Raw genomic sequence first — 14,765 nt, 5'->3', positions numbered from 1 at the left:
TACCTGCTTTGCTGAGCTCTTCGACAAATTCTGTCTCGTGTATATTCTTTCAATATTGTAGATACCATGGAAAAAAAGAAAGACTTCAGACCCAGGAGATGTTCAGACTAAGAAGGGGAAATGGTCTTGTTCACATTGTGACAAAGCATTTGAGCATAAAAATGCACTTACGAGACATATTGCGGAACACGGAGATAGACGGTGGATACGTGACGAGTGTAACAAAGAGTTTGGGAGGAAGGATAGGCTTACGAGAATGTTCACGTGGAACCCAAACATACCTGCTGTGGTAAATCGTTTAGGAGGACTGACAGATAAAGCGAACATTTAAAATCTCACGGGAGATATCAACAAGGATGAGGTATAGATCAACACGGAAAGGAAGGCAAAGAAAACGATCAGCCTCATTCATCTGTTAATCAATCTTTTAACGAGTCTGACCGGGAAAGTAGCCGTAAAATGGATGAAGAGGCACACTGTACAGAGAAAGCACTAAGTGGATCCTTCAAAATGATCACCGTTCCAGCCGAATGTTAAGGCAAATTAGACGTCACAACCTTCCTTAATCGACATTGCGGTACGATAAAAAAGAAAATAGAGAGCGGGGAAATCCAAAAGTTATAGAATACTAGTAACGGGGATTGACGATCAATGGTCTGCAGATCTCATGGGCATTGTTAAGTTCCAAAGTGAAAACGATGGCTATTCTGATATACTCTTGGTGATCGACGTGTTCTCTAAGTACTTGTGGATGAGACCGCTTAAAGACAAGAAAGAAGCATCTGTTATTAAGGCACTTTATTTGAGGAATCCGTTCACGAGGGAGTACGACCAGAGGTGGACAGGGGTGATATTGATCATTTCTCAATAGGTCCTTCGCGGAGGAATATCCCTCTAACGAGTTCAAGACTACGATGGGGACGAAATCAATCGAACTTTTTATCAGTCCGAGATACAAAAAGTGGATGTAAGGAACAACGACCATTTTGAAAACCAAAGGGAAAGGTTCAAAACAAACAGTATCTTGTGAAATGGCTGCACAGGCCAAAGAAAATCCAATTCCTGGATACACACTTCTGATGTAACCGAGGAGAGTGAACTACACCAGAAAGATCCAGTGTCGGGACCCCGTGTTACATATACACAAATTGTTATATTACTATAACAAGGGTGGTAGAGGATGCTCGTATAGTTATAATTTCTTATTTTGATTTATATACTACAGTAAGTAATGGTATTGAGGATGGTGAAGGATGGCTCAACGACCTACATTCTTTCCATGGCAACGGGGAAAATAAAATGTTGTACATATGTACCGTCTTCTCTTTTTTATTTTGCATGTAATAGAATGTTTTAAAACCCGGTTAAACCCGGTTTGACTGTTTCTAAATGTGATGCAATCGCTCTTGAAGTAGATACGACCTGGAAAACCCCAAATACGTCATCAATGAGATACATAGGACACCATCGGTCGTTACCCCCTTGCCACAGGGGAGTGTACTGGATGACTCAGATGGATGGCCCAGAATCGGCACTTTTGTACTACTGTGTAAAAACGCAAACAAATCAGCCATCAGACGGACAATTTGTTCACATAGATTTGCCAAAAGTCTCCTGGAAATTATTACCATCAAACTCGATCATTTTTATTATTTCGTCCTCCTAAATTCACATTCACATATCTATGGTCCTGTATTAAATATGAACTTACAAAGTTACCACCAAGAATATTCAACAACTAAGCTATATAAGTGTGGCGTTACATTTCTGAATATACACCTGCTTCCCCACCTGTGGGTGATTACATGTCATGACTGATTCGATTTCCAAGGGCAGTTCATATATATTACAATAATCGTGCTGGAGAAACATTAATACAAACCAGATTTCCGAGAGAGATGTTTTATGACCATCTTCGTGTTGCAGAACATGCTCGAAAATCATTCGTATACCTGCTAAATCTCTAAAGTGAAATATCCTGGAGTTATCGTGGGTATCATCAGGAATACAATTTTGAGCAAGAATGATTTATAGTCCTTAATTAAAATGCTTTCATAGCTCTACGGATTGAAATTAGTGGGGATGATTTGTCACGTGCGGCACAAACGGCACATTTTCGCACGAATGTGTTAACTGTGTTAAGTATTTTCCTAATTTTTACTTTGATGTGACAAATCAGTAATACATCTAACGCCGTATATCTTTTCTGTTTCACTGAAAAGTTTTTTTATGTTCAAATTAATTTTAAACATTGCATTTCATTCTCTGTAACATTTGCAATTATAATGTCTCTTTAATTACGCCCACTTTAACAGTTCATACCATTTCCTTCTTATTTTTTGTGCGGTGGAAAGGGGAAGGCAGTTGGATTTTTCTGATTGCAAAGTTCTCATTTTCAAAACAATTTCATAGCAGATTAGGAGTAGATTAGGATGTTTTTACAATCATATCATCAGCGACATAAACACATTGTATCGATTAATTATTTATAGTTGTATTAACATTCCCCGTATTTCTATAAAAAACAATTATACAGAAAATGTGATGAGTAGATTGACAACCATTTTATAGATACTCTATGTCTATCATTTAAATAGTGTTTTGACTATTTCTTCCTATATTTCATGGAAAAGCACTTCACAGCCTTTCTATATTTCATAACATGTCAGCAAAAAAGCGATTCACACATTTCAGGATATAAACGGATCGTAATATAAAGCGTATAAATGTATGTCTCACCAAATGTGTCCACATCTCTGATTTATAGGCATCAGTTAACGTTATAGGAATCGACCAACAAACTGTACGTCACTACAGACAACACCGTGACAATTCTGATATCTCTCGACAGAATATTCTACAGAGATGGGTGACAGATTTACACCACGCTACCATTTAACAGCAAACACATGGGGATGAAGACTGTATGGAAAACGGCACATTAGTTCGTTCATATGAAACGTTCAACACGTCAAATCTACGTCGGAATAGGGGTGTTGGAATGAAACGTGTTATATCATATATACGATATATAGCCTGGTAAATAATTCATTACTTCGAATTTACGCAGTTATTTCAATAGTGACATAGTAAGGGTTTTAAACATTTTTTTCATATCATATGTGAAAAGTATTGTCTTAAGCATGTAACGTATTTCTATCGTTATAACGTTAAGTATAATTAGCCACATTAATGTTACAGAGTTATTCTTTTTAAATATCAAAAAATAGAAAAGAAAGTTTACACCAAATTTTCTTGGCAAATACCTTTAATGGGTGCAAATAAGATGTTGCCTGTTCCTTAGATTGTCAGGGGTGTTGCGTGTGTTTGTGGAGGCGAAGATGGCAGCGTTTCGCGAAGAGACAGCTTTGGCAGCGGAAGTGTAACGGTTTGGGATATATCGGTGGGGAAGTCGTTGTTCTGTTAAATGACAATTTAACTGATATTTAATATCGGAACAAGTGTATCTACCATTTTTATGACACCTTGGCCTTGGCGCCATTTTCAAGACGCGTCTGCAGACATTTCCTGCAGCAGAATAACGTGTAAATGCTCGATGGGCTATCAAAACCATATGATTTATCACCAGTTGAGCAAGTTTGGGACGTTCTTGCACAATTATTCACTTTTAAAATTCTTGTCAAACATGTACGAATAATGGAATTGATCGATCAGGATAAAACTGTCTTGGCTATTGTCAAAATTTTACGTTCGATTGGTTTTATTCGACGTCAACGAAATGACGTTGGGGCCAAGTTAAACTACGAGGTAAACATTATTGCGGAGACGCCGTATGGAACTCGTAAATTCCTCTATTATAAATATCTTTCTTCTTCTTAATGTTTTCCTCCTCACTGTCTCGTTCACTCTTGTAATGAAATTTTTTATTGTTGACAATGGTTGAAACATACCAGATTCTTTTAAAATATACATCGTAGTTACCATTCCCTGATGAACGTTAAGTAATATGGTAGTGGTACAATGGGTTCATTCGTTGTCAGTAAAATGTGACCGCTTGGGTGACATGCTTATGCGTTTTTCAGAGGTGTGCCACTATTAAGTCCGCTTCAGATCCGCAGTTACAAAAACATTTTTTCAGCCTCCCAAAACACACAGCATTCATCACATACACTCACAGTACATGCACCGGGAGGCCGTCCTTAACTTACCCTAGCTGATTTTGACGTTCTTTCGCACCTTGAATGGTACACGGCAACTTCTACTATTTTGCTTAGCCAAAGGCATAACTATCATGCTTGTTCCAAATACTTTAATCCTGATAGATCATGACCGATAATAATACTTTCTGCATGCCATGTCTCCCATTAAGCTATCAAAGTCTCGCATGAAATTTGCAAATAGATAAAATGTAGCTTTCTTTCTCAGAGCTTGTTCTATACAAAATGTATACGATTTTGGCGGGTTTTTTTTTTTTTATCTTTTCTTCTTTTTGTGACCGGTGGCGAAAATGTGGAAGGAGATTCTTTCATGCTTCTTTCGAATTTTTGTTAATTTATAATTAGTACTGAAAGGAACGTTGTTGTTCTTTAGAAATGGCAGAAAACGTTTTCAGGATGAAAAATATACAGAGAAATCAATCTTTTCAAGGAGAAATATAACATTCAACATTCACAATTCAGCAAGCTGAGAAGTGGCAAAGTGTTTGAAACAACCGAAAAAGTATGTGGAATGTGCATATGACAGGCTGTAGGAATTTTTCCTGTGTTCCCAAGTTTATACGATTGTCTGGCAAGATATACATGTACATGGTGATAGTGCTCCAAGACACTGGAAAACCCAAAACCATCCCATAGTAAGGTCGCAATGCTTTCGGAAACAGTTGATAATTTAGTACATAGATAAGCCTACAGTAATTTAACAGTGATACTACAATAACGGTAGGAATCGTCACAATGTCTTCAAGTTATGTACTATTCTGATAACAATGGGAATATGTCAAGTATACTTTTGACTCGCCAACGAAAAACATTCGAAAAATAATTGATAAAATTCGTGCCTCATTTTTCTCACACGAACTCAAAACTTGTATGAATGGTTTTTTTTTATTGAAAATCTATCGCGCAATTGATTTCAGTGTTTTGTCTAAATGTAAAAATATAATGTAAAATCAATTATCTTAATTACTGATTCTATTGTTTTGAAAGTCAAATAAGCTTGCAATAGATTTTTTAAGCAAAACTTTTTCGATATCGTGAGCGATCCATTTTGGTTGCCTATCTGTATAGTACAGTAAAATGAAGTATCTACATTCGGCTTTTTTAACCTCTGTAGTTAAACACCAATAGTTCCCAAACATATTCAACAGATATTTCCCAGCAGAAAGAGCTCATTTACGAATGCAGAATAACATTAATGTACAGATTGGTCACAACATAAGTTGTGTTGTCATTGTTGTGTAAAACTGCTACAGTAGATGCAAGGTAACAATACCACAATTATACTTCAATGGTAGCAGTTCATTAGCCGCTAAACTTAACTTTCACACATAACAACTGTAAATTACAATAAAGGAATTCGGATTAAATGTCTTTTTTAATCCAGAAAAATTACTGCCATATAATAGTAACAATGTAAGCAGTGCATTTTGTTTCAAAAGATGCACTTACCTGTAGTTGAAGCAGAAAAATGGCCTGTTCAAACTTCCGTCACTGCCAGTAAGCGGTCGTCTGCTTGTTGTAGTTGACCGTGACAATGAAGGCTGCTTGCTCGTTCTTCCTCATCTATACGGCCTCTTTTTATTGGTCCAATATAGAGCCGCTCCTGTTTATCTGCCCACGGAGTTTGAATGCATTACGTGCAGATGAAAGAATTACTTGTGTCCAGAAATGGACAAAAGATAAGTAGAACAGAAGCCATTCGTAAAACGTGACCACGTTCTCACGCGATCTTATCTCAGATATCCATTTTATTGATACTGCAAGATAAATGTTGTATGTAATACCAGCATTTTTTTTCAAAAAGACGCTGATTATTTTCCATCCGTTTAACCAAAAGTAAACAAATAGAAACACGTATTTGCTTCAAACGTTTGTCTAGTACGTTAGTACACTGTGCATAGGTCAGGATACAGATGCATGATGATTTTATCACAGGCGATTGATGCTCAGAACATCTAATGAAGACAGAGAATGTATGATAACGTATACGTTTTATACTGACAATAATAAGACAACTTGGCTATACGTAGAAAAAATCAAGATTATACCAAGATGTCAACATAATCATAATCCAAACTCAAATTCAGTAGAATAAAAGCGAAATATGAAGAAAAGAAAGATCTAAACGAAGACTCCTGATAAAAAACCAAGGATAATAAGAATAAGAGTTCCGGAAGAGTTAGCGTCGTCTGTTCCATCGACAACACACTCCGTATTAGGAATGTCACATTCTTAAATGAGTAGAAGGTATACAATGATGACCAACTGGTAAACTAACAAGTATCAACATGTCCAGTTTCATATCGCACAAAGAAATCAGTATGAGATCAGTATATCGACAGTAAAAAACTTGACACAGAATAGTCGGTGATTAGTTTCTTACGTTAGGCAATATCATAGAATACACATTCACACCAAAGTTGTATCGCTATGAAAACTTATATGTTTGAATTGTCACCAAATTATTAGAAACAAGTCCATTTTGTGGATAATACTTAAGCAAATATTTCTTAACTGCAAAGTCACAGAACAAACGAAATATGACCGATTCAAAATAAAATGAACAACAATACCACGACTATGTTAACACCAAGCAGTCGCGGCGAGACCTGTTTATAGTGACATTGTTATATCATATGGATGACAAATAAAATAACCTTAACATATGCCTTTTCAAATTTTCAATGATCTACAGCGTAAATAAGGTTCACATAGGTGTATATCTAGAATGGTTTGTCCTTATTCGAGTCACTGTCTATATACACCACTCTCTGTCTATATACACCACTCTCTGTCTAAATACACCACTCTCTGTCTACAGAAGTCAATGTTTATATACACTATTCTCTGTCTACAAGTCAATGTTGATATACACCATTCTCTGTCTACAGAAGTCAATGTCTATATACACCATTCTCTGTCTACAGAAGTCAATGTTTATATACACCACTCTTTGTCTACAGAAGTCAATGACTATATACACCATTCTCTGTCTACAGAAGTCAATGTTTATATACACCACTCTCTGTCTACAGAAGTCAATGACTATATACACCATTCTCTGTCTACAGAAGTCAATGTTTATATACACCACTCTCTGTCTACAGAAGTCAATGTCTATATACACCATTCTCTGTGTACAGAAGTCAATGTCTATATACACCATTCTCTGTCTAAATACACCACTCTCTGTCTACAGAAGTCGATGTCTATATACACCATTCTCTGTCTACAGAAGTCAATGTTTATATACACCACTCTCTGTCTACAGAAGTCAATGACTATATACACCATTCTCTGTCTACAGAAGTCAATGTCTATATACACCATTCTCTGTCTACAGAAGTCAATGTCTATATACACCATTCTCTGTATACAGAAGTCAATGTTTATATACACCACTCTCTGTCTAAATACACCACTCTCTGTCTACAGAAGTCGATGTCTATATACATCATTCTCTGTCTACAGAAGTCGATGTTTATATACACCACTCTCTGTCTAAATACACCACTCTCTGTCTAAATACACCATTCTCTGTCTACAGAAGTCAATGTCTATATACACCATTCTCTGTGTACAGAAGTCAATGTTTATATACACCACTCTCTGTCTACAGAAGTCAATGTCTATATACACCATTCTCTGTCTACAGAAGTCAATGTTTATATACACCACTCTCTGTAAATAGTTTTTTTTTATTATTGCATGTTTGTTTCTTTTTTTGTGTTATTTGATCAGATTGTTCTGTGCTTTGCTTTGTTTTGTTTACGGTTTTTCCTTTCTTTTGTTTTTAGTTTGTATTTATCAGAATTGGTTTAAATGCACAACAACGTTGGGCAATTAACTGTTCTATAGCGGAGAGAGTGCCTAACGATGAGATCGGGTGATGATTTAAACTCGTTTACAAGTGCCAATTCCATTGTGACACCTGGTTGGTATCAGTGCATCTCTCATGCTCCCCTTTACATTATGGATTTTACAGACTGCTGGTTTCATCTTGATCTTATACTTTTAATTGACGAAAACAAATATAAATGTAGTCAAAGATAATAATCAACTGTTTTCGGTCCAGTATCAATTTGTATCTAAATCAGCCCCCGTTAGTTTTTTTCCCTTTCGCTATCGCCTCTGTTCCTATCACTGACTGGTGATTGTTCCTGTTATAGTCTGTTGGTTTCTCCATGGTTCCTGTTACTGTCTGTTGGTGTCTCCATGGTTCCTGTTACTATCTGTTGGTGTCTCCATGGTTCCGGTTACTGTCTGTTGGTGTCTCCATGGTTCCTGTTATAGTCTATTGGTGTCTCCATGGTTCCTGTTACTGTCTGTTGGTGTCTCCATGGTTCCTGTTATAGTCTGTTGGTGTCTCCATGGTTCCTGTTATAGCCTATTGGTGTCTCTGTGATTCCTGTTATGGTCTATTTGCGTCTCCTTCGTTCCTGTTATGGTCTACTGGTGTCGCCATGGTTCCTGTCATGGTATGTTGGTAATCCATTAGATCCTTATATGGTCTGTATTTCCTTGGTTCTTTATACAGTTTTGATGTCTTAGTTTCTGTCATGATGTGTAGGGGTTTTTCCCCAACATGGTCTTGAAATTTTTCAATCCTAGAAACGTCTTCAGCTTTGTGCTGTTCAGATTATCTAGTATTTTTTATTATCTTACAGAACTAGTGGAAACTTTACCAGGTATTTCAAATATTGTCGGTTTTTTTCAGTTACTGTTGTGAGCTGCAACATACACTAGGGACAGAATTGTATTTTATCACCGATAGATGATAAACTTTGCACGTTTGCCGAGCCTATCGTCAGATTGTGTATATTTTACCGCCTATTCCCAGGCTCTCTCTGAGCTTTGGTTACCACTGCCCAGCCTAATGAAGCACATTATTGATGCTTAGTTATAACTCCGTTCAATAACTTTCTCCCAGCTGACGTTTTATCGGTAAACAGCTTTAGACGGTGATTTCCGGCATTTTTTCTCACTAATATGAAGGATAGTCTGTCATTAGGCTAAACACGCTGTCCAGAAGTAACTCCGGTAGTTCGTCCCGAGATTTCTGGCAACAGCGCTTTATATAACTGGCATAAGCCATTATGGTTTATTGGTAAAATGGACAAACGTTTACAATAGTATCTTTCATTACATTGCACATTCATTTCACACTTGAATGAAAACATAGCTATGTTCTTTTTTTATATATAAATCATGAAAACCACGTCTTTCAGTTACGTTGACGTGTTGTCAGTTGGACATGATTCACAGATTAGCAATCCTTTCATGTTTCCTTTGAGACTGTACAAAAGACACGTGGGTGAATGGCACATTTCAATACAAATTTAGACTTCGATAAAGTAAATCAAATTAATGTATTAAACTACGTCATAAAGTTGTTTCGTCCTTCTATTTCGGTGATGCTACGGGCCTAAATTTCGATATCTACGATGTACGATGTGACTAAGGAGAATTTGTATCACGGAAAACCACGAAGACTACTAGTCCACCAGTAGTGTTTACCACCTGCAATCTCGAAGATTTTACTAAAGACACACATTTCAATACAAAAGACATAGACACAGAAAAGCCAAATAATGACATACGGGGTGTTTCAACTCGTTAACAGCAAACATATTGTACCATGCTAATTTTCACTAATGAGTTGTTTGTTTCTGTTATAACGTTTCCATGTGCGATAAGAATGATCGTTGGTTTACTTAATCTTGGTTATGTCGTACAGTAAAGTCAAACGTTTCATATATATGCATATTTACATTTAACCGGAAATTGCTCTGATTGGTTAAAAATGGCATTTTAGCCAAGATTGCAGAAATGGTCTCGATCCACTTACACGTTACTGTCTCGAGAGCAAGTGTGCTTCTAGTACTCTAGCAATGTCACCCAACCAGTTTCTGTGACCTGAGTTTAGAAAAAAATCTTAATCGATTTCTCTGTCACAAAAAATCAACAACTTCTGTTCGTACGTACTCTTCCTATTCTAAAGCGTCACCCCCTGGAGTACAGTATTGTAAAAAGTTTAATAGTTCTGTATCTAGAACGACGTAATAAAACACGGTTGATCAAATGCTGGTTAGAGATACCCAGTGACTATAATTTTTTTTTCAAACATGAAATAAACTTAATTGAAACATTGTTTTTATTAGTTCCAGGGGTTTTCTTAAGGATTTCATTCGTACTTGTCCAGACGGCAAGTACCAGGAATTTTTACTTGTCCCCACTGAAATGGGCTTGACCTATATAAGTGTACACCTTTTTTTATACGGACATGCGTAAATCACATGCATTCAAATATTTTGTATTATACAAAATTTTGATATATTATAAAGGTAAAAACAAATTTACATTTGATTTTTTATTTTGTTTATCCACAAGGGAGTTTAATTTTAACTCAACAAACAACTTAAAAACTTTAATTAATATGAATTTCAAACAATTTAAAAGTGCCCTTGCAAATACAGTAAAACTTCGATGTGTCGAAGTTCAAGGGACCGTCGAGAAAACTTCGATACATCGGGACTTCGACTCATGAATGGTGACCGTCCAACCACAAAAAATACACCTGTAAAAGATGTGTATTGTGTCCGTTTGTGTTATATGCAGAGTCCCTTATCAATATCTCGTGTTGATCGCTTGCATAATCTATCAAATGTCTGTTCGAACGCAACTTTGTCACAGAATATCGGAGGAAGGAAAAAAATTCATATGAATTTTAACATGTTTATTAAAAGGACAAGAGACATCAAATAACAACGAATAACAATGCAGCATACCACTTTCATCGGGTCATTCATACACAGGGCAGCATGGTTGTATCGGAGATTAGAGTTCGGTTCACTTTCGGTATGTGTATCTTAAATTGTATTGGGCGGCACCCCGTACTTCTTCGCAACATCTTTCTTCTTCAATCCCTTCTCTACATCTAATATGGCCTGGTATTTATAGCTAAATCAAAATAAAAACAGACATTGCATTTAAAAAACACATTTTGCATATAAATCTCTATTTATTCACATGGGAGTTTAACTTCAACTCAACAATCAACTTAATAACTTAAAATAATATAAAGTTCAAACATTTAACAGTACACTTGTGACTAGCTAAATCAAAATAAAAATCCTGTAAAACACTAATTAACAGCCTATACTTTTCATTTTAACTTTAATACATCTGAATTACATGATTTTCTCAGACATTTGCAGTTTTATTTTCAGATTTGAATACAGAATAATTTGAAATCATCCTAAATTCCTTTGAAGCAGTCTCTAGTATATGAGGCTAGCAAATTCTTTATAAGCTTTTTTGCCAGTTTCAAACGGTCCTCCCTGTGACATGTTTTTCAAATTAACTTTCATCCATTTCATCTTCATAGAAATCAGTCACTAGTATAGCTTTCAGTTTCAGCTTCCCAATCATCTTTGTAATCAAGTTCAAATGTATCAGTTTGTGTGACTTTTGGATTACAATTTAATAAACATAGACTAGTCTGAGTAGACTGAGAAACAAAATCTTGTCTTTCTAAAATACCAGGAGTTTGAGGCTGAGTTTTTGTGTTTCCTTCAGGTTGAGCAATAAATTCTACGGATGTTTTTTTTCGATGATTCAGTTGAAGATTGTTTTTGAAATATGGAAAAGAGTTTTTTGTTCTCTGCCATTTTCGATTGCAACAGTCGTTACTTTTAGATTTAATCAAAACGAACACTCCCAGACAAGGCTGTCTGCAGAAGACCCCATTTTCATATCGCTGTCATAGCGTATATGTTCCGTGCAACATCATTGGTCCGATCCCATCCTAATGACCAATCAAAAATGCTTTTACACACGCATACCGGATCCAGGAGCAAATTAATGACCCGAAAGGAAAACAAATACGCGAATGTAAAGATAACGACGGACGCTCGCTAAGGAAATTTTCACTTGTCCGGGGGGCAACCGTGATAGAAAACAGACTTGCCCGCGCCGATTTTAACCCGGCACGGGCAATCGGGCGTCCGCTTAAGAAAAACCCCGGAGTTCACAGCTGTACATTTTTTGAGTCGGGTCAGATCGATATATTATGAGTGTTAATAGGAAAGATCGATTATAGCTACAATTTTTATGCAATGCAACGGCAGATTGCAAATGAATGTTTTGAAGTTTTGGGGAATTAGATAATGTCGACGATAGCATTATGTAGAAGGTAAACAGTCATATGAAATTTGCCAGAATTTTCAGACAGTTATCAATTCAAAAATATTTATTGTCAACCTTAGAACAATTGTACGCCTTCTCACAAAATACAATGCACATCTACATATAGAAAACACTGATTTCTATCATGGAAAATGCAAATATCTACAATAAGTATTACTGTTGTAATAAGCTTTTGTTACTGGACTAACTGAAAAACTGCACGTGTCTGAAAATATTTCAATTAATCTTTGCGATTAGATGAAGATATCTGAACAAAATTTCGTGTTTATCCTAAATGAACGCAACATTCAAAGTAGTGAAATTTTAGATCAAAATATTTCTTGAATTGGTATGAAGATGACTGTGAAAAAATCACGGACTTGTTGCTTGAAAATTAAGAACATGGATTAATGTTGCAACAACCAAGCAAATGGTTACACATATGAATTGACTTATTAACTGCTATTTATAATCTTACTGAGAAATAAAATGTACGAGTTCAATGAATTCGAGATTTGCTATGTACTATGTATCTATATTGGGTAGAAACATTGCCACAGTAGGGAAAATGTCTTTTTAAAAATGCTTTGATTAAACAATTTCTTATCATTGTCGTTCTTTCCCTAGTTGTAATGGGCTATTTGAAGATATAGTTAACGGTAGATGTTGTTGATCCCGTCCAATCCGAATCCTTTATCAAGAGTTTTCAGTTGTAAATCTTTAAATTTTAATTGCTACGGTAATAACCAACTGTTCTTTTTTCAAATTCTAGATCTTCTCGCAGTTTTTATTTTTTTTTTTTAAACCAAATCCAATGATGTCTTTATCATACGCAACCTGACCAAATCAGATGATTTCTTCGTATATTGACTATAGTATTGTATGAAATCATATAGGACATAGAGTCAAACGATGAGAAATTATCCCATGAAAGAGATGGTTATAGTTCACACGTGTTCAGGTAAAGCACAGGGGTTCTCAGTTGGGGTTTTTACTGGCGCGTCCTTTGAAATAACTGACCATATGCACTCCGACATGCTATGTGTAACCTTTATGAAGACTACAACAGATACTTATATAACCATGTCTTTACGGGTCTCCGAGTAAAATGCTATCTACTTAGTGTGTAATAGTAATTTTATAAAAATACTCATCCATGACTAGTCCCATTCTTCCTGTGGGCTCTCGTGCCTACGACTCGACAAACGCTAAGGGGACGTAACCCATGGTGTCCCTTAGAGATAGCTGGATATGCACTATAAAAATTAGTGAAAGACGTTTTCACAAGGATTACCACAAAGTACACAAGGCTTTGTTACAAGTGAGTTTAATCACAGACTTCATATCTAAGAACGTGGTTTACTTGCCATCAAACGGACGACTCATGGGCAAGGAAGCCTGGTGGCATTGAATACAGTTTCTTTTGTAAACTTACCAAAAGCAAAGTCTTTGTTGAAGTAAAGTTTTCGAGCAAATGAGCGGAAATACTTGGTTTGCAATTGAACATTTAATTGCTTTGACAGATAACGCAAATTAGTAGAAAAATGGTGTATCTTTCCATCGATGTATGATTTACAACTATCGCGCTGTTGTAAACCTTATAAAACGTTGTCTGCATGCCGACCCTCGTAAATGTCGCTAGTTACATATGGAGGAGTTCCGACTATCGGTCCGCGACAAAGACAAAATAAAATCGCGGATAGATAATCAGAACCCTTCGGATTAGGACATACTATGTCCGTGACCAAGTGTAAGGGAGACAGCTCCCGGAACCCATTTACATTTTTCTGCTCTAGGTAATGGTTTCTACCACTCCTTTAATATTACCTACATGTAAATGTAATCTGACCACAACTACATTGCTTGTAACAGTAACATTAGACAAGTTAACTTAAAACCTTAGTGGTCGAAAGCTTACAATAATCTTTATGATATAGAAATAAGAATTTATTGATGTCACGGATTTAGTCTCTACGCCCGTGCTCAAAAGTTGTAATGTCGACGTGTGTTCTACTATCATCCTGCAGCACGTGCTACAATATATATTTGCTGTATTCGGCAGTTACGGAAAACAACTGCATTTTAGCACGTGCATTAGTTTCTGAATTTACTTTAAAATTACGCTTGATAATATAAATAACTGTTGAAAGGAGTGATTTATATGTTGTAATGAGTATGCTTAATTACGAAAATGCATAAAATCGCTGTCATATCCGTTAAAGTTTGAAACTACAGTTGCGTGCTTTCTGTGTTGGAGCACGTAATCATGCAAAATTCAGCGTAACGTCAACGACAGGTAAACAAAGATTGAACAACAAAACTGTTGAAGTTTTGATAGTATGGTTTTCAATCAGTGTTGCATGATAAATAGAATACATAGTCAGTTTCTTCAGATAAAAG

This window comes from Ylistrum balloti, unplaced genomic scaffold (genome assembly GCF_031769215.1).
Source record: "Ylistrum balloti isolate Yb309-2 unplaced genomic scaffold, AGI_CSIRO_Ybal_v1 Utg370660, whole genome shotgun sequence".
NCBI lineage: Eukaryota > Metazoa > Mollusca > Bivalvia > Pectinida > Pectinidae > Ylistrum > Ylistrum balloti.
This window is presented reverse-complemented; position numbering follows the sequence as displayed.